Genomic DNA, 19,692 nt, shown 5'->3' with positions numbered 1-19,692 from the left:
TTAGCAAATTTATTTGAAAATTGTACTTTAAAATGCATTATATTACCACATTCTTTTCACAATTTTCTTGGGCGAGGAGGGGACCCATTAGTAGAGGCCTGGCTTTTTGGCTTTGTTTGCTCACTGCAATACAAGGGTAAGATTTACTTTCCAGAAATTTCAAAGGTCAAATCAGCATATGTGTATATTAAATAGATGTTAGTGATGTCATCATGGTTAAGGTCACATGACATGAGTTTCTTGGAAAATAAAATCAGGATCAAGGGTCATATGATGTCACTTCCTGTGATGTCTTAAAGGTCAAAGGGCATGTAATGTCACTTCCGCTATCCCTGGCATTTTGACAAATTGACGCCCATGATCAGGTACTCTTGCAATGACTTCCTCGCAGGCACCAAGTAGAGAACAGCATGGACACCACGGGCAAAGTTATTCACTGCAAGGCTGCTGTTGCTTGGGAAGCAGAAAAGCCTCTTTCCATTGAAGAGGTGGAAATAGCACCACTAAAGGCTCATGAAGTTTGGGTTAACATTGTTGCCACTGCTGTGTGCCACACTAACGCCTACACCCTAAGTGGTGCTGACCCCGTAGGTTGCATTGCAGTTATCCTGGGCCACGAAAGAGCTGGAATTGTAGAGAGTGTTGGAGAAGGAGTGACTCGAGTAAAAGCAATTGATCATGTCATTCCACTTTACATTCCACAATGCGGAGAATGTAAGTTTTGCCTATACCCGAAAACCAACCTCTGCCAAAGATCAGAGTGACTCAAGGGAGAGGAATTATGCCATATAACACCAGCACCTTCTCAGAGTACACCGTGGTAGCAGATATTTCTGTTGCAAAAACTGATGACTCTGCTCCCTTTGACAAAGTTTGCCTGCTTGGCTGTGGCATTTCCACAGGCTATGGTGCTGTTGTCAACACAGCCAAGGTAGAGGCAAGTTCAAACCGTGCTGTCTTTGGATTGGGAGGGGTCGGCCTTGCAGTGATCATGGGCTGTAAAGTGGCTGATGCTGCTCAAATCATCGGTATTTACATTAATACAGACAAACTTGAAAAAGCAAACAAATTTGAAGCCACTGAGTGCATCAACCCGAAAGACAATGACAAGCCCATCCGGGAGGTGCTCATTGACCTAACCAATGGGGGAGTGGACTATTCCTTTGAATGCGTCGGTAACGTTGGTGTGAAGCAAGCTTCTCTGGATGCCTGCCACAAAGGATGGGGGACCAGCATAGTGGTGGGAGTGGCTGGATCCTCACGAGATTTCTACAAGGCCCTTTTAACTTTTCACTGGATGAACTTGGAAAGGCACTGCCTTTGGAGGTTGGAAGAGTGTGGAGAGCGTCCCAAAACTTGTGAGTGAATAGGTGGCAAAGAAAATTAAAGTTGAGAAATTTGTGACACACACCCTGTCATTCATTCAAATCAATGAGGCATTTGAACTTATGCATCAGGGGAAAAGTATTCGAAGTGTCTTCTTAATTTAGGCAACCTGGTGTTGGAGTTGAACAGTAGCCCCAGCATTCTTCGCTGTATTCTGCAGAGGGCTTCTTGATCATGTGGGCAAACCTTCATTAAATCGACTGTGAAATCAAAGTAGTCTGTATTAGGAAGGATCTGCAACTCTAAACCGGGAGAGGTCTTTAACCCTCACAGCCATTTGTTCTGGAATATTATAGATTGAATAAATATTTGCCACTGGCAATGAAAATGTAGGTACTTTATATCTAGGATTCCAAATCCCAAAGCTCCATGAGAGTCACTGACTGGATATCAAATATTATCGCTATTTTTGGAGGATTCATTATTAAGCTAGCCAGACAAACTTAAGGCACACACTGACCTTCAGGGAAGCATAATGTAAGCCTTAACAACGATGAAGAAATAAAGCAAATGACATGCTTATTTTTTCCACTGGTGATTTGGGCTTACCCTCCCCTTTAGCAGTGGAAGAGAAGGGGCTGGCTGAGGGCGACAGAGAGGCCACCGTTCTGAAGAAAAGAGAGCCAGAGCTACTTCGCTGCAACTTAGGACAGTAGTTAATCCTCCCCTTAAACACAATGAACTGAATCGATGCAAAGGGAAGGGAGAATGTGCCAATAGCCTTATTACACTTGCCTACAAGGCAATAACAGCTTTTAATTACCCTCTCTCATTATGGGTCCTTTGTGTTGCAAAGAGGTTAAGTAACAGTTGAGTCTTACAGGACTTGTAGACATTGTTAATATTCTTAAGACATATTCATGTAACTTTGTTTTTTCTTAGCAGCGCCATGGTATTTTTCTGTTTGCTTACAAATGTTTCTACTCTTTTCACTAACACACTTTTAAATTTGCATATATTTTAATCTCCATATTTTACCCAGATGGTATTTTTACTTTATAAGTGAGACTGAGGTTGTTTCGTTGTTTCCATTTTTAGTGCACAGACCAGTGGAATTAAGTTTTAATTTTTCCATTTTGTTGGTTGAGCACAAGTCTCTATGTTGTTTATATGCCTTTCCCTAAAACAGATCACAGTATATAGAGTGATTGCTTATTATTTATTTTACACAACACGTAGGTCATTCTTCCATTGAATAATGCTATTTTTGCAGCTTATTCCTTTTGAGATCAGTATGTGTGTGTGTGTGTGTGTGTGTCTGTGTGTATATATATATATGTGTATATATATATATATTTAGATATATCTTGATAGACACAATCGCCTAGGGATAACACATCACCATTATTACTGTGGGTTATCGGTCGCAGTCAGATCGGTGTTGCACATCACACCAGCAGTGGGTTTGTCAAGGGCTCCGATTGATCACAGTAATTGCCTTGTAATGTTTTATGTTTCAGCACTCTAAGGTTAATAGTCATTGACGAGACCGTTTCTATTAGTTAAATGTCTCCCCTGACTGACCAGTGTTAACGGGCTGAACGCGCAACTCACGCGCCCCGTGAATTAAAAGTCTATCTTAAAACCAGAAAGGCAAAGCCTGCTCATCTGCAGCTGCAAGATTTCGATTTTCTGTGGCGAAAACAGAAATCCTGGCTGCATTAGGACATGCCACCTTACCAGGTCATGAGCAGGACATGAACACTGAGACCCCTGACCACCCCCATCCCCCCTCGCCCACACACACCAGAGGCCCCACCAGTGGAAGAGCGAAGGTCCAATCCTAATGCAGACCAGGAATGATGGGCACCCTTTTCTTCTCGCAGGTCCGAGTGCGATTAAGCACCTCTAATGCACTTAAGACCACATGCCATTCCATCAAGTGTGCAATTTCAAATGTCACTACATTCGTCATTTGGACACGTAGGACACATTTGGCGGAAGTTCCTTCCTACTCACAGCTGACACATTCTCCTCTGTCCTGAACCACCACAAGCCTCGGAGCACGAACCATCCATTTTAAATATTTTAAATGCAATGGCAACCGGACGCATGTGTCTGCTGCTCTAGGTGCCTATCTGGAATGCTAGGATGTCGATTATTTTTTGTAGATATGTTTTGAGTGGAGACGTATTTCCACCCTCTCTCCCATTATCTTGCTTACTACTAAAGTTACATGTATATTCAATGATTAGATCACATTAACCTAATACTTTGGAACCTTTTCTTACCTAACAAGTTAAATGTTACTTTATGTGCCCACATTTTGCAAAGATAACATCTTCTTAAATTTGCCCATTTGGGTGATTTAAAGTACTTTTTCAGGTAGTGTTTTATCACAATTCCGGAGTTTGTGTTATGAAACACTTCTTTAATTTCTGTGCATTTTGTGTTTTCTGTAAAACCAAAACAGAATCCTATCACAATGTATCTGCCCCGTATCCCTCCCCCCACCCTTGAAGAAAACTACCGGTCATCCACACCCACCTAAACTTTTTCACATTGGCATATCCTCCTCTCTGCTTACAATAGATGTGAGTAAGCCACTGATAACTTGAGCCATGCTTAAGTCAGATGCATGGCTCTGGTCCAGCTCTAGGTCTTTTTGAAACGAGCTTAAAACGAGCCATGCTTTCATGTGGCTTCTGCCTGCCATCCACACTCTAACCTCATGCACATAGGATATAAGACAAAACAAAAATCTCCGATGTAAAACAGGAGGAGAACGAGATACCAACCAAGTGGTTCAAAAGTGGAAAGTGAAATCTGAAAACCCAGGATCAGTCCGGGCTTTTTCACTTAACCAAATTGCATGGACCTGAACTAATACGTTATTTCACTGAGCCTCCTTTTTGTGAGTTGGTATATGCTTGGTACAAAAGCGACCTCTGTTTGAATTAATAGAGTATAATGTTGCTAGGGAGCTGTTGGTCTAGGGAGGAGTGGTGTGGTGGGAAAAAGAATACGTTCCTTAGAAAACACATGAAAGTTTGTCATCTTGGGAAACTCTAAGGCCTGGTGAAAGGCCACCAGTCACAGACTAGCTGCACGTCTGCCTTTGGAGGAGGAAGGGGGAAAAAAGGGGATGGCAGACGAGAGGGCTTAGAGAGACTGATACAGAGACAGGCTGCTGAGGTGAGAGAAAAGGCTAAAAATAAAGAAGAGAAATTGTGAACAGAGGCAAAAAGCAGTAAAAATGAGATTGTGAAAGATATCAATGTTAGGAGAAAGAAGTTGATGGAGACGTGAAAGAGAGGAAGCGAAAAATAAACAAGGGGTAAGAGGAGCATGAAAGGGCAAAAATAAGGATATGAAAGAGAAAGGATATGGTAGAGAGAGAGAAATGTAAAAAGTCAATCTATAGATGGATGAAGGAACAGGGGATGATGGGCAAAGAGTGTACAAGGAGATTAAATTGGTGGTTGAGAAAGGGAGGGTATGACGTAGGAGAGAGAGGACAGGAGGAGGAAGAAGTAGGGGATACGGGAATGGGAAAGAAAAAGGAGAGGGTAAATTGGGGCGAGAAGATAACGTTTAAAAGGGAGGAGAAGATAAGGGAAACGGGAGAACGGTGGTAAAGGGAGACTGAGTGGAACGTGATAGAGGAGAGAGAATGAAAGGGAGAAAGGTGAAAAGAGAAGAGCAAAATGAAGATTGGAAAGAGAGAGCGCAAAGACAGGTAAGAAGTGGCATTAGTACAGTAGATGTAGTGGCACCGGCGAGCATGTATACAAGGGGACCACTGCACCCCAATCTTGGCTATTTTTAATATCCAGAAAGGGAGAAAAAGGGGCCCGTTTTTCTGTTCGCATTAGGGCCCGTCATCATTTTAATTCACAATGTGCGCTGGCATTTCAGTCCCTGACCCTTAAAGAGAAAGAGGTCGCAAGGCCACAAAAAATGCGGTATGTTGTGATTGGAAGACAGGGCGGAGCGCGGAACTGTGTGCTCCCCGAGACGACCGCAGTTTATAATCTGAGCGAACCTGGCAGCATACCCTTTGCGAATGGCTACCATCTGCCCGTGCGCCAGTCAGTAAACATTCCATGCTTTGCAACCAGAGGTGTTACAATTGCGAATAATAATGCTACCTCCTTTCCCTTGAGACTCGCAATGGTTAGCAATGTAAGCGTTCTGATGCGCAGTGGGTATTGTGAATCGGAATGCACTGTCGTAAATTAGTGATGTGCATTTGCAAAGTTAGCTGTTCAAATGTGGTCCTGCATTTTATGAGTGAGAAGTTTTTTGATAAATCAAAAGGAGTTGATAAACACATTTTTTCTGGGTTTAATTTTTGACTTGCATCCATAAATAATCCTACCGCATGGAAGCGTGAAGCACGGTCTGCGTCTGTAATACACGCAACATCACTACGCACATATTACTATTAGGGCTTACGCAGTGCGTGGATACCCTGGAGTTTTTTTGGCGCTATATAAGTTAACTTATAATAACGATGAACCTATGCGGCACGTCTCAATATAGTTCATACTCTTTGGATGTTGCCAAGAGTCCTCCGTAGGAAAAAAGAATGCATAACATACATTGAAAGATCCTCATAATAAACATCAAATTAGGAGGAACATCTAAGAGCAGCTGTGCGTGTTTAACCCGCAGAGGGATCCTGAACAGAACTCTCTGTCCTCCATTGTGTGTGCATACTTTGCCATATGCCGTTGTGCATAAAGCTCCATAAACGTGTCCAGCGGGAGATGCTGGGTATCGCTCCCTGGCGCGCGCCTTGCGTATGTCCGCTGCTCCTCCCGCGCCTCCGCTTTTGTAGCACGCGACGATCGGATGAAACGACGAGGGGTGGCGGTCAGAGATTCAGAAACAAACCCTCCCGCTTCCTTACTGCTGGGCTCTTTCAGCCACCGACACCCGCTTCTGTTCTCTGTTCGGCCTTTGTAAGACAACCAGAGTTTTTTCATTATCTATTTTAAACAATCGCTATTGCAATCTCGCAGCTCCACGCGCTCAAATGAGCTTCCTTTGGGGCACGCGCCCGGCCGTTTGTTCCGCGTGACCTCTGCTTTCACTGCGTGAAGGTTGCATCTGATTAGAATATCACGGATGAAAGCGAGTGCGCCGCGCAAGGCGTGTTTCGGTCTCGGGTCACTCGCGGAAGCAGTTCATCACTTGTGTCGCAGCTGTTTTCGATGCCGTCAAAGGCAGGTTCAAACGGGCAGGCCTCCGACGGCCCTGGCGAGTGATAAGCAGTGTTTTCTGCTCTTTGATGTACGTGTTCGGCGGTCGGCCACCTTGCTGTCAGAGCTCAGGGAGCCCCGCTTTCTCTGCTGTGCTCCCGGGGGATCCGCGCGCAGAGCTGGCTGCAGCAAAGCGACAACACTGCCTCCCAGTGGCTCCCCGACTCACCTAATGTGGGAAAATCACTTTGCAAAAGGATTCTCAACGCGCGTGTAATGCTTTGATTAATTTTTAGACCTTACAAAGACGAAGATGTAGTATGATCGTTTGCTGCAAGCCTGTAGGTATTCGAGAGACGCAAACAGCAATAAGCGTCAACGTAGGTTTAAACCATATTATTGTTGATTTCCCACAACATCGGCGTTTTACTGTTCAAAACTAAATCAGCTCGCGGTGTTGGGTGTAAAGATGATAAATATCTGGTGGTGAGATGTTGATTTCAGAGGAGGGTTAGCTGTAGTTTACAGATGTGAGGTGGCGAGACTACTTTCCAGTAATATCCATGACTCCAGTTCTGCTCTTGCAATTCGTAACCTAGGGAATTAACAAACTCCGAGTCATGCATCTAGCAATTAAAAATAACGTTCTTTTAATAAGGGCTGTCCCCCAAAAAATCCTACAAAGTAAGTGGGCATGCCTTCTTAAATTATAAAAGCAAGCCCAAATGGAAACAAAACATGGGACATTGATCTTCCGAGTGGCGGGTGGAGCTCAGGCATGCGAGGAGGTAGAGTAGGACTCAGAAAAAATAAGATTATTGTAAGTAATCCGAAAGGAATTTATTGTTCCTGTTCCTTTTTGTGGTCCTGATATATTAGCAAGTAGCTGTCTGGTACCCAAAGAACGCATACAGTGTAATTGATGTGCAACACTCACAATAGAAAAAGGTTTAATTCACCCAGTGAACAATTAGAAACACAACATACCTCATCTCAGGGAATGGCACCCAAAGGGACAGAATTCATATTGAGAACAGCAGACATAATGAGGAGCAAAGACAGAAACATCCAAAAGGATATTGTGAAATAAACGTGGTAGGAAAAGCCCAGGTAACAGGGGTACAAATATGAGAAAGGGAAATCCCTTTGCATTCAGACCAAGACAAAGTTATCTCCTAGTGAATCTACCCAGTACCCCAAAAGGAAGAGAAACTGGGCTAATTCATTAGCCAAGGCAATGGCCAGAGTAACCCAACCACTAAGGCTTGATGCAGAAGACTTTGTTACATGAAGGCCTGCACCAGAAGTAATTAGGATAGAATCAGACTCTTGAAATCCAAACCACATTGAGATAGAATGGGAAGAATTTCCTGCCTAAATAAAGCTTGTAAAAGGGTATTATGGCCAGCCCTACCAGGGGGCATCCCTTTGTGAGAGATGGAACAGTGATAGAACTTTAACAAAGAGTGTTCAAAGGACCAGATTCTCAGCAGTGAACAGCAGGTAAGGCTCCATGTAAAACAGTGTTCACTTTTCTCCCAGGTGGGAAACTGGAGACTTAAAAGTTTGCATTTTCACCAACACATTTTTCTGTCAGTCAAAGTAGGATCCCTGAGAAATCAGATGACAAGGGAAATAGCTCAGAAAGCACCTACTGACACTAGGAACCTCATTATGAGCAGAACAGTTAATTGTGATATTTAAAGTACCCCCTGTTACTGCATGTAGCGCAATTATGACTGTTAGACCTGACAGCATTAGGGTGGTCATCCCTCAACTTTTTGCCTGCCTCCCTCCAATTTTCTGACACTGATTTTGCTGGTTTTAGGACTCTGTGCACTTTACCACTGCTAACCAGTACTAAAGTGCATATGCTCTCTCCCTTAAACATGGTAACATTGGTTCATTCCCAATTGGCATATTTGATTTACTTGTAAGTCTCTAGTAAATTGCACTACGTGTGCCCAGGGTCTGTAAACTGAATGCTACTACTGGGCCTGCAGCACTGAGTTTGCCACCCAAATTAGTTGCCCCTTAACCATGTCTCAGGCCTGCCATTGCAAGGCCTGTGTGTGCAGTTTCACTGCCACCTCGACTTGGCATTTAAAAGTACTTGCCAAGCCCTAAACTCCCCTTTTTCCACATATGTCACCCTAAAAGTAAGCCCTAGGTAACCCATAGGGCAGGGTGGTATGTTGGTAAAAGGCAGTACATATACATGTGTGTTTTATATGTCCTGGTAGTGGAAAACTCCTTGTTAGACCTGACAGCCTTAGGGTGGCCACCCCTAACTTTTTGCCTGCCTCCCTCCACTTTTTAGATGCTGTTTTTGCTGGTTTTAAGACTCTGCGCACTTTACCACTGATAACCAGTGCTACAGTGCATATGCTCTCTCCCCTTAAACATGATAACATTGGATCATACCCAATTGGATTATTTAATTTACTTTTATGTCCCTAGTAAAGTGTACTATAGGTGCCCAGGGCCTGTAGATTAAATGTTTCTAGTGGGCCTGCAGCACTGATTGTGCCATCCACTTAAGTAGCTCCGTAACCTTGTCTCAAGCCTGCCATTGCAAGGCCTGTGTGTGCAGTTTCACTGCCAATTCAACTTGGCATTTAAAAGTACTTGCCAAGCCTAAAACTCCCCTTTTTCCACATATAAGTCACCCCTAAGATGTGCCCTAGGTAACCCATAGGGCAAGGTGCTGTGTAGGCAAAAGGCAAGACATGTACCTGTGTAGTTTATATGTTCTGGTAGTGTAAAACTCCTAAATTAGTTTTTACTGTTCTGTGAGGCCTGCTCCCTTCATAGGCTAATATTGGAGCTGCCCTCATATACTGTTTGAGTGATAGCTGCTGATCTGAAAGGAGTAGGAAGGTCATATTTAGTATGGCCAGAATGGTGATACACAATCCTGCTGACTGGTGACGTTGTATTTAATATTACTATTTTAGAAATGCCACTTTTAGAAAGTGAGCATTTCTCTGCACTTAAATCCTTCTGTGCCTTTCCATCCATGTCTGGCTGGGTTCTGTTGATAGCTCCCTTGTGCATTCACTCAGACACACCCCAAACACAGGATACTCAGTCTCACTTGCATACATCTGCATTTTGAATGGGTCTTACTGGATTGGAAGGGTAGAGGGCCTGACACCTACATGTCAAAGGACAGTAGCCTGCCCTCACACAAAGGACTGCCACACCCCCTACTGGGACCCTGGCAGACAAGACTGAATTGAAAGGGGACCTTGTGCACTTCTAAGCCACTCTTTGAAGTCTCCCCCACTTCAAAGGCATTTTTGGGTATTTAAACAGGGCCTCTGCCCCTACCAACTCAGACATTTCCTGGAGAAGAGAACCTGAACCAGAACCTAAATCCTGCCAAGAAGAACTGCTTGGCTCCCCAAAGGACTCACCTGACTACTTTCTGTGAAGGACTGCTGCCTTGCTGTTGCCCTGCTGCCTTGCTTCTCTCTGGCTGTGGCGAGAAGTGCTCTCCAAGGGCTTGGATAGATCTTGTCTCCTGTTCCCTGAAGTCTCAGGACCAAAAAGACTTAGGCGGTCATTACAACATTGGCGGTAAAAGCCACTTACCGCCGTGCAGAAGACCGCCAACACACCGCTGCGGCCGCGGAAAGCCACCACAGCTATTATGACCCACAGCACGGAATCCGCCAAAATTCAGACACCCACACAAGTCCGCCACACCAAAGGTCAGTGATAAACTGGCAAAAACAAAACCTCCACCGTCACACCAACAGAAATACGCCCACACTATCACGACACACGAATCCACGCAGCGGTCTTTCAACCACGGTATTCCATTGGCAGTACATACCGCCGCGCTCAAAATACACACACATATACAAAACACTACCACATTGGACAATTCCAAATACACACACCTGATTCACATACACACACCACTCCCACACACCTAATACAATATAAAACACACACCCACATCACCCACAAACCCTTACGACAACATTACAGAGAGAAGGCCAGAGAGAGGCACTCCACTCCACAACCAAGCATCCACAGGCACAAAATACCATCACCAACAGAACATCCACGCACCTCACACACCACACCACTACATATCAGCACACCTATCACCACACACACCACCCCACACATCACCCACACCACCCCTGGCACTGCAAAGACACCCCAGGTTCTCTGAGGAGGAGCTTAGGGTCATGGTGGAGGAAATCGTCCGGGTAGAGCCACAGCTATTGGGAGCACAGGTGCAGCACACCTCCATAGCTAGGAAGAAGGCGCTATGGCGAAGTATAGTGGACAGGGTCAACGCAGTGGGACAGCACCCAAGAAATCGGGATGACATCAGGAAGAGGTGGAACAACCTACGGGGGAAGGTGCGTTCCGTGGTCTCAAGACACCACCTTGCGGTTCAGCGGACTGGCGGCGGACCCCCACCTCCTCCCACACAACTAACAACATGGGAGGAGCAGGTCTTGGCGATTCTGCATCCTGAGGGCCTCGCAGGAGTAGATAGAGGAATGGACTCTGGTAAGTCAAAGCTTTACTATTACATCCCCTACCTTACCTGCATGCCATCACATACCCCCACCCTCACCCTCACCCCCATCACTCCAACTCCTCACAAATGTCCCAATATCACAAACCACACATCCCAACACCAAGCCCTACATGCAACAACAAAGCATAGACACCCATCACCAAAGCATGGCCACTGTACATACCCATACACCCCCCTAAACCATCATCACACAAGGTCCCACACAGGAATGCAAGCACTGGGGTACACAGTCACCCACCCATTGCACACCATGCCACACACAGATGTAATAAACATCCTTTTATACCCCTGCAGGACCCCTACCCAACGTCACCGGACAGGAGGGTCGACACGTGTCCACACCACCAACAGAAGAGGCCCACAGTGATGACAGCACCTCTGTCCAACTGGATCTAGATGACCAGCCCGGCCCATCGGGGACCTCTGGACAGTCGGTTCCCCTCACACAGTCACAGGCCACTACAGAGCTTCCCCCTCTGGAAACACCAGCACAGCACCAACCCAGCGGGCCCATACCTCTGTCCCCAGGACACGTCAAGCAGCAGTGTGTCCACCACTACAGGGAACCCAGGCTAACCCACCACCCCAACAACAACAGGGACCTGGGGGCAGTGGTAGTGGGCACACGGTCCAGGGGACGGAGGCCCAGGAACACAGGGAAACTGGGAGGGCTGCTGTGCGACAGGGGGAGGACAGGCCAAGGGAACCCACTCTCCACAAGGCCCTCTCCTCCATCATGGGAGCCTACCACCACTCCCAGGAGACGATGGCAACAGTACTGACCAAGTTTCAGGAGACCTAGCGCCTGCAGGAGGAACAGTATTTGGGCTTCAGGGAGGAACTCAGAACCATCAATTCCACCCTGGGCACCATCGTAGGGGTGCTGAAGGAAGTCCTCAACACCAGGAGGGACACTGTGGCACAACTAGGGGCCCCTGACACTAGCATGGACGATGAACTGCCCACCACCTCGGCCGGCACTAGTGGACAGGACGCCCGCCACAGGACCACCACACCAGCACCCCACCCCCTGCAGAGGGAGAACCACCTTGCAAATGGTCCCTGAGATCCAGGACAAAGACAGAGAACAATGCCAAGACCCCCGCCAAGAAATGAGACCACCCTGAATGTCATCTTTCTGTCCCACTTTGTCACCCTGTCCATCCTCAAACTGCCCCAGCTAGACTTCCTATGCCCATTTGGGCAATGCACCTGTGAGACTAATAGACTGGACTCTGCCATGGACATTCCTCCACCATCCCCCCTCACCATTTTACAACCCCATCCAGTATTGAGCACTTAAATAAACACCCTTGAAGCAAAAAACAATCTGGAGTCAGTCTGTGATTTCGAAATTGTGTATTAGCAATTACAGTGACAAAATGCTCTTTCAATTGTAATGGCAACATACCTGTGTCACACAGCTCTAGTCCACGAGGAAACAAAGCAGATGTCACACAGTGGGACCCACATCTGTGAAAACGTAAGGGAAAGTGACAACTCAGTGACCATACACTGGGTGAAAAGGACAGACAGTAGAGAGGTAGTAGTGTTAAAGTACATGTAGTAGGCAGGTCTGTACTCTTACCTGTGTCTCACTGGAAATATTGCAGGATCACCGAGTTCCTGTTGTCCATGTCCTCTTCTTCTGCTTCCTCGTCTTCACTGTCCACAGGCTCCACAGCTGCAACAACACCGCCATCTGGACTATCCTCCTGCAGAAAAGCCCCTGTCATCACAAAGCTAAGTTGTGAAGCATACAGCAGGCCACGACGATCCTGCACACCTTCTTTGGTGAGTAGAATAGGGATCCACCTGTCATATGGAGGCACGGGACCTGGCCTTCAGGAGGCCGAAGGTCCATTCTATAATTTGCCGTGTTCGCCCATGGGCCTCATTGTAGCGTTCCTCTGCCCTTGTCCTGGGATTCCTCACTGGGGTCAGTAGCCATGACAGGTTGGGGTAACCAGAGTCACCTGCAAATGGCGAGGGACAACTGTTAGACACACACTAACCTGTAGGGATATCCCCAGACCCAGACAACCATTCCCACTGTCTTGCTTCCAGGTGCTCACCTAATAGCCACACACGGTGCCTCTGGAGTTGCCCCATCACATAAGGGTTGCTGCTATTCCGCAGAATGTAAGCATCATGCACTGAGCCATTGGCATTCACATGGGAGATGTACTGGTCTGCCAAACACACCATCTGCACATTCATGGAATGATAACTCTTCCGGTTTCTGTACACCTGTTCACTCCTGCGTGGGGGGACCAAGGCCACATGTGTCCCGTCAGTGGCACCTATGATGTTGAGGATATGTCCCAGGGCACAGAAATCACCTTTCACTGTAGGCAAATCCTCCACCTGGTGGAAAACGATGTAGCTCCGCATGTGTTTCAGCAGGGCAGAAAACACTCTGGACAACACGTTGGAAAACATAGGGGGTCATTCCGAACCGCCAAAAGACCGCGGTCATTCTGACTTTCCCGCTGGACCGGCGGGCGACCGCCAGAAGGCCGCCCACCGACCCAGCGTGAAACCCCCTTCAACAATGAAGCCGGCTCCGAATGGAGCCGGCGGAGTTGAAGGGGTGCGACGGGGTGCGACGGGTGCAGTGGCTTTGCAGACACTGAAAATCATTATGGGGCCCTGTGAGGGGGCCCCTGCACTGCCCATGCCAGTGGCCCCACGACACCCATTCCCGCCATCCTGTTCCTGGCGGTATTTACCGCCAGGACCAGGATGGCGGGAAGGGGGTCGGAATCCCCATGGCGGTGCTGCAAGCAGCGCCGCCATGGCGGATTCCTTGGGCCAGGGGTAAACCGGCGGGAAACTGCCGGTTGCCCTTTTCCGCCGCGGTCAGAATGGCCCAGGAAGCACCGCCAGCCTGTTGGCGGTGCATCCGCGGTCCCCGGCCCTGGCGGTCATGGACCGCCAGGGTCGGAATGACCCCCCTAGTCTGGGACATTCCTGATGCTATGGCCACTGTTGTTTGAAATGACCCACTTGCAAGGAAATGGAGTACTGACAGCACCTGTACTTCAGGGGGGATTCCTGTGGGATGGCGGATAGCTGACATCAGGTCTGGCTCCAGCTGGGTACACAGTTCCAGGATTGTGGCACGGTCAAGCCTGTAGGTGATGATCACATGTCTTTCCTCCATTGTCGACAGGTCCACCAGCGGTCTGTACACCGGACGATGCCGCCATCTCCTCACATGTCCCAGCAGACGGTGCCTATGAATGACAACAGCGAGCACAGAGTCAACCAACTTAGAGGTACGTACCCACAGCTTACACAGAACAGGAATCATAATCCGAAAAGTGGCCTGTATGTGTGTTGAGGCTAGGCCTAGGTATGTGTGACGCAGTTAAAAATTAAGCCATGTGGGCCCCTGAAATGGCGGCTGCCTGACCTCTAAAGTGGGACAATGGGATGTGAGGTAATTGCGCTGGCGCTGTACAGCGTCGTGGTAGGCGGTCGAAGACCGCAGCGCAATGCTGCATTGATAACATTGGACCCTATGGGTCCTGGGAGCCTATGACGATGTACGCTGGCGGTGACGGTACACACCGCCGCGGATGTGACCGCCATTTTCTATCTGTTCAATCACTCGATACCTGATCTTCGACAGGAGAGAACCTACACTGCAAGTGCTGCTGTGACCTCGGTCCGGAAGAGACAATGGCTCGAGTGTCTGGGGAAAGGGCCCCTGCCTTCACATCCGAGGAGTTGGAGAAACTCTTGGATGGGGTCCTCCCCTAGTACACGCTACTCTACGGTCCTCCAGACAAACATGTAAGTACACTGGGAGCATGCTGTATGGGCTATGCCTGTGTGGAGTGGGGTGGATGAAAGATGGGGGGGCGAGATTGAGGCGTGCATGAAACGACGATGAATGCATGTGCCACATGGCAAGGGTAGGGATGGGGGCCAATGACTGTGACTGTGCAGTTGGTAATACAATTTCTCTTCCCCCTGTACAATTCATGTAGGTCAGCGGCCACCAGAAAAAATATATTTGGCGTGCCATCGCCAAGGACGTCCGGACCCTGGGGGTCTACCACAGACAGAGCACCCACTGCCGTAAAAGATGGGAGGACATTCGTCGATGGAGCAAGAAGACGGCGGAGGCTCAGCTGGGGATGGCCTCCCAACGTGGGAGGGGTGCCCATCACACCATGACCCCCCTGATGTTCAGGATCCTGGTGGTGGCGTACCCGGAGTTGGATGGGCGCTTGAGGGCATCACAGCAGCCACAAGGGGGTGAATACACTCTCATTCTGCTGATTTTGCGCGCAGTGGAGGTGTCTGGGTTGGGGAGGTGGGGTTTGGGTATCCCTAGGCCAGGGCGAGTTTAGTAGGCAAGGTCCCTCCATAAGGCAGGCCATGTGTCACCCCGCCCCACCTCTGTAGAGTGCCAAGTACACCTAGTCATGCCCCTGTGTCATCCATGTGTGCAGATGTCATCCATAGCCTTGTAGGCCATGTCCCAGGGATTGAACAGTGGAGCCCAAAAGCGTGGCGTAGTGCAGGGGGATTCTGTGTCTGTCGTGTCCACCAACGGTAGCGGTAATGCATGCACTCAACATGTCTTTCTTCTGTCGTCTCCCCCTTTTTGTGGTCTCCCTGTTCTTGTGTGCATTAGCATCATCAGGTGGAGGCGCAGTGGCACCGGAGCAGGAGGGAGCTGCATCCCACATGGCCCTGGAGGGTGACACTACGGACTCGGAGTTCACCAGTGGGACGGAGGGCGAGGTGAGCTCCACGGCCGGGACAGGAGCTGACAACAGTGACACGGACTCGTCCTCTGATGGGAGCTCCCTTGTGCGTCCCTTACCAGCACCGCCCTCCCAGCAGCCCCTCAGCCTTTGCCCCATGCCCGCTCAGCCAGGAGGGTGGGCATCACCTTCGCCCCAGGCCCCTCAGGCCCTGCCCCAGTCACCCCTGCTGCCCTCAGTGAGGAGGCCATTGACCTCCTCAGGTCCCTCACTGTTGGGCAGTCTACCATTTTGAATGCCATCCAAGGTGTAGAAAGGCAGTTGGAGCAAACAAATGCATTCCTGGAGGGCATTCATTCTGGTCAGACGGCCCTTCAGCGAGCTTTTCAGAATCTGGCCTCAGCACTGATGGCAGCCATTGTCCCCATCTCTAGCCTCCCCCCTCCAACTTTCTCCACCCAGACCCAATCCCCTGTAACCCAGCATATCCAAAGCACACCTTCAGACCAGCATGCACACACGTCAACACACAAGGGAAGCTCAGGCAAACATAAGCACCACACATCCCACAGGCACTCACGCAAGCATCACACACATGCAGAGTCACCAACATCCACTGCATCCACTGTGTCCCCCTCCTCCTCGTCTCCCTCCTCCCTCCCAGTCTCATCTCCACTCATACCTGCATGCACTACATATACAGCCACTACTGCCATCACCAGCACACACACCACCACACCCCGCTCATGTGCAGTCACGACCCCCACTACCATTCACACGTCCCCTGTGTCCTCTCCCAGTGTGTCTGTGACGCGACCTCCCAAGATACACAAACACAGGCACACACCCACCCAACAGCCATCCACCTCACGACAGCCTCCAGCGCATGCACCTTCACCCAAAGTCACCAAACGAACACCTCCTGCAACCACAACCTCTTCCTCCACTCCCAAACCCCCTCCAGCTACCTGTCCCAGTGTCTCCAAAAAGCTTTTCCTGTCCAACCTTGACCTCTTTCCCACACCTCCCCCACCTTGTCCGTCTCCTAGGTCCCGACTCTCCAGGTCCCAACCTAGCACCTCAGCTACAACATCTCCGGACCAGTGGTGCCTGTAGTCACCGGAATCTGGAGTGCACCGGCCACCAGGGCAGCCAGTGTGTCACGGAGCCACAGCACGGACAGTCCCCCACCTGTCAAGCATCAAAAGTTGGCCAGTGCCCAGTGGGAGAGGGGGAAGACTCCAGCCACCAAAGCCACTCCCAGAGGTCCCGGTGGGAGTGTGGAGTCAGCTGCAACACCTTCCAAGGTGGGGAAGGGCCACAAGAAACCCGGCAAATCTGGGAAGAGCAGCACGGCGGAGAAGACTGCCATCATGCCCGCTGCCCAGGAGGCCACCGCCATCATCCCCGCTGCCCAAGAGGCCACCGCCAGCACCTGCCCTGCTGCCCAAGAGGCCCTGCCATCACCTGCCCTGCTGCCCAAGAGGCCACCGCCAGCACAAGCCCTGCTGAGCTAGAGAGGACTGCCAGCACAAGCCTTGCTGGGCTGGAGAGGACCGCCAGCAGCTGAGTCATTGCAGAGGAACCTGTCGCCACAAGCACCGCTGAACAGGGCACCGCCGCCTCAAGCACCGCTAAACAGGGCACCACCACCTCAAGCACCGCTGAACAGGGCACCACTGCCTCAAGCACCGCTGAACAGGGCACCGCCGCCACAAGCACCGCTGAACAGGGCACCTCCGCCTCAAGCACCGTTGAACTGGGCACCGCCGCCTCAAGCACCGCTGAACAGGGCACCGCCGCCTCAAGCACTGCTGAACAGGGCACTGCCACCTCAAGCACCGCTGAATAGGGCACTGCCACCTCTAGCAACGCTGAACAGGGCACCGCCGCCACAAGCACCGCTGAACAGGGCACCGCCGCCTCAAGCACCTCTGGCCCATGAGCGCCAAGGGCACTGACGCTACTGAGTTCGTCACAAGCAGGATGAAGCACTCTGGGCACCATGCCCCCTCCAGAACCAGTGGAGACTATCATCCACTACCTCTGTCCTTAGCAGGATGAAGCACTCTGGGCACAATGCCCCCTCCAGAACCAGTGGAGACTGTTATCCACTTGAAAGACTGTGGCTTTGCACTCCCCAGGATGGAACAGTGGGCACCCACTGTAGAGACTTGAGATACTGTGGCTTTGCACTCCCCAGGATGGAACAGTAGGCAACCCACCCACTGTAGAGACTTGAGAGACTGTGGCTTTGCACTCCCCAGAATGGAACAGTGGGCAATTCACCCACTGTAGAGACTTGAGAGACTGTTGCTTTGCACTCTCCAGGATGGTACAGTGGGCATGTGGCCCTCTCGTGGATTTGGCGTCGTGCATTCAACCGGCTGAGGTGCCCCCCTTTCCCTCCCCCTGAGGTGCCTGTTTTATTGGTATCTGATGCCCCTGCAGTGTTCTCTCCGTCATGGTCGGGGATCTTGCGTGGGCCTCGCCCATACCGTGTGGGCCCAATGTTCCACGGACTTCATTGGAGCATTACCTGAACTACTAAGCTTGGTGTATATTTTATTTATAGTGTATATATATATTTTTGCCTACTTGCTTTTAATATATTACAATGGTTACACTCCTTTTCTTTTGTCTTTGCATTCTTCTGGGAGGTCTGGGGGTGTAACTGTAATGTATCATGCTGTATTGGTGTGTGTGTTGTCGTGGGTGAGGGTGGGGGTGTTGCTTGTTGCATGTGTGTGCCCCTGTTTTATCCCTCTCCCCTCCCCTGTGTCGTAGGTGCAGTACTCAGCGTTGTCTTCGCCGCTGGCGTTCGTGCTCCTGGTAGAGGAGCAAGAAGATAAGGACTGGCAGGATCTGCAGCTTTGATTCCATGGCGTCCGGATTCCTCGTGGGGTTTGTAGAGGTGAGCGTTTTCCCTTCGAAGTCCTGTTTCCGCCGTGTTTTTGTCCGCGGTCAATCCGCCCCGGAAATGGTGGCGGATTGGTAGGTTGTGATACTGTGGGCGGTACTTTGTCTTCCGACTGTCTGTTGGCGGTGACCGCCGCGCTGTTTGTTTGTACCGCCGTGGCGGTCAGAGTGTTAAAGTGGCTGTCTTTGTTGGCGGTTTCCGCCACGGTCGTAATTGCAATTTTTTTACCGCCGTCCTGTTGGCGGTCTTACCGCCGTTTTTACACCGTCCGCCAGGGTTGTAATGACCACCTTAATCTCAACAAGAAGGACTCCTTTTGCAGTGAAAACGACGCACAGCCTACATCGCGGTGAAAAATTCACTGCACGCCGAACCGGAATGAAGCAGCCCGAATTCTCAATGAGAACATCGATGCAGTGCCAGAGTAGCGACTGGAAATGTGACGCACTGCCTACTGGATTGACGCACAGCCGAGCCAGAATGACGCAACCCGACTTCCAGAGAGGAATCGATGCAGCTCCTGCCTTGCAGTCGAAATTTCTACGCAATGCCCACCGTATCGATGCAGCCCCTGTGCCTTCATCCTGTCAGCGCCGGAAATCCACGCATCGTCCCCGGGGCGTCCAAAAACCCCACAACCCGAAGAGGATCCATGACCGAGCGCCGGAAATTGACGCACAGCCATCCCTGCGTGAAAACTAAACGCTGCATCACCGGGTGCGACCCGACAAATCAACGCACATCTCCCTGTTTTCCACGCATCTCCTCCTCCATGGTTCTTTGCGGAGATTTTGAATGCAAACCAGGTACTTTGTGCTTGAAAGAGACATTTATTGCCTTTAAAAGACTAAAGACAACAGGCTGGGAGTGTATCGCCAGTGTATTATGACCGTGGCACATTAGCCACGGCCATACCGCCAGCCCCTCCACTTGACCGCCAGGCTTCCC

The 19,692-nt window shown here is 49.7% G+C and overlaps 1 pseudogene; it reads left to right on the top strand.

Moving 5' to 3' along the window:
• Positions 1 to 407: 407 nt before the first annotated feature.
• On the top strand, positions 408 to 1,513 carry LOC138274549 (alcohol dehydrogenase class-3 pseudogene; annotated as a pseudogene).
• The last annotated feature ends 18,179 nt before the right edge of the window (positions 1,514 to 19,692 follow it).

Source organism: Pleurodeles waltl, chromosome 2_2 (genome assembly GCF_031143425.1).
Source record: "Pleurodeles waltl isolate 20211129_DDA chromosome 2_2, aPleWal1.hap1.20221129, whole genome shotgun sequence".
In the NCBI taxonomy this organism is placed as follows: Eukaryota; Metazoa; Chordata; class Amphibia; order Caudata; family Salamandridae; genus Pleurodeles; species Pleurodeles waltl.
Note: the sequence above shows the minus strand (reverse complement) of the source record. Positions and strands in the feature narration are given on the sequence as shown.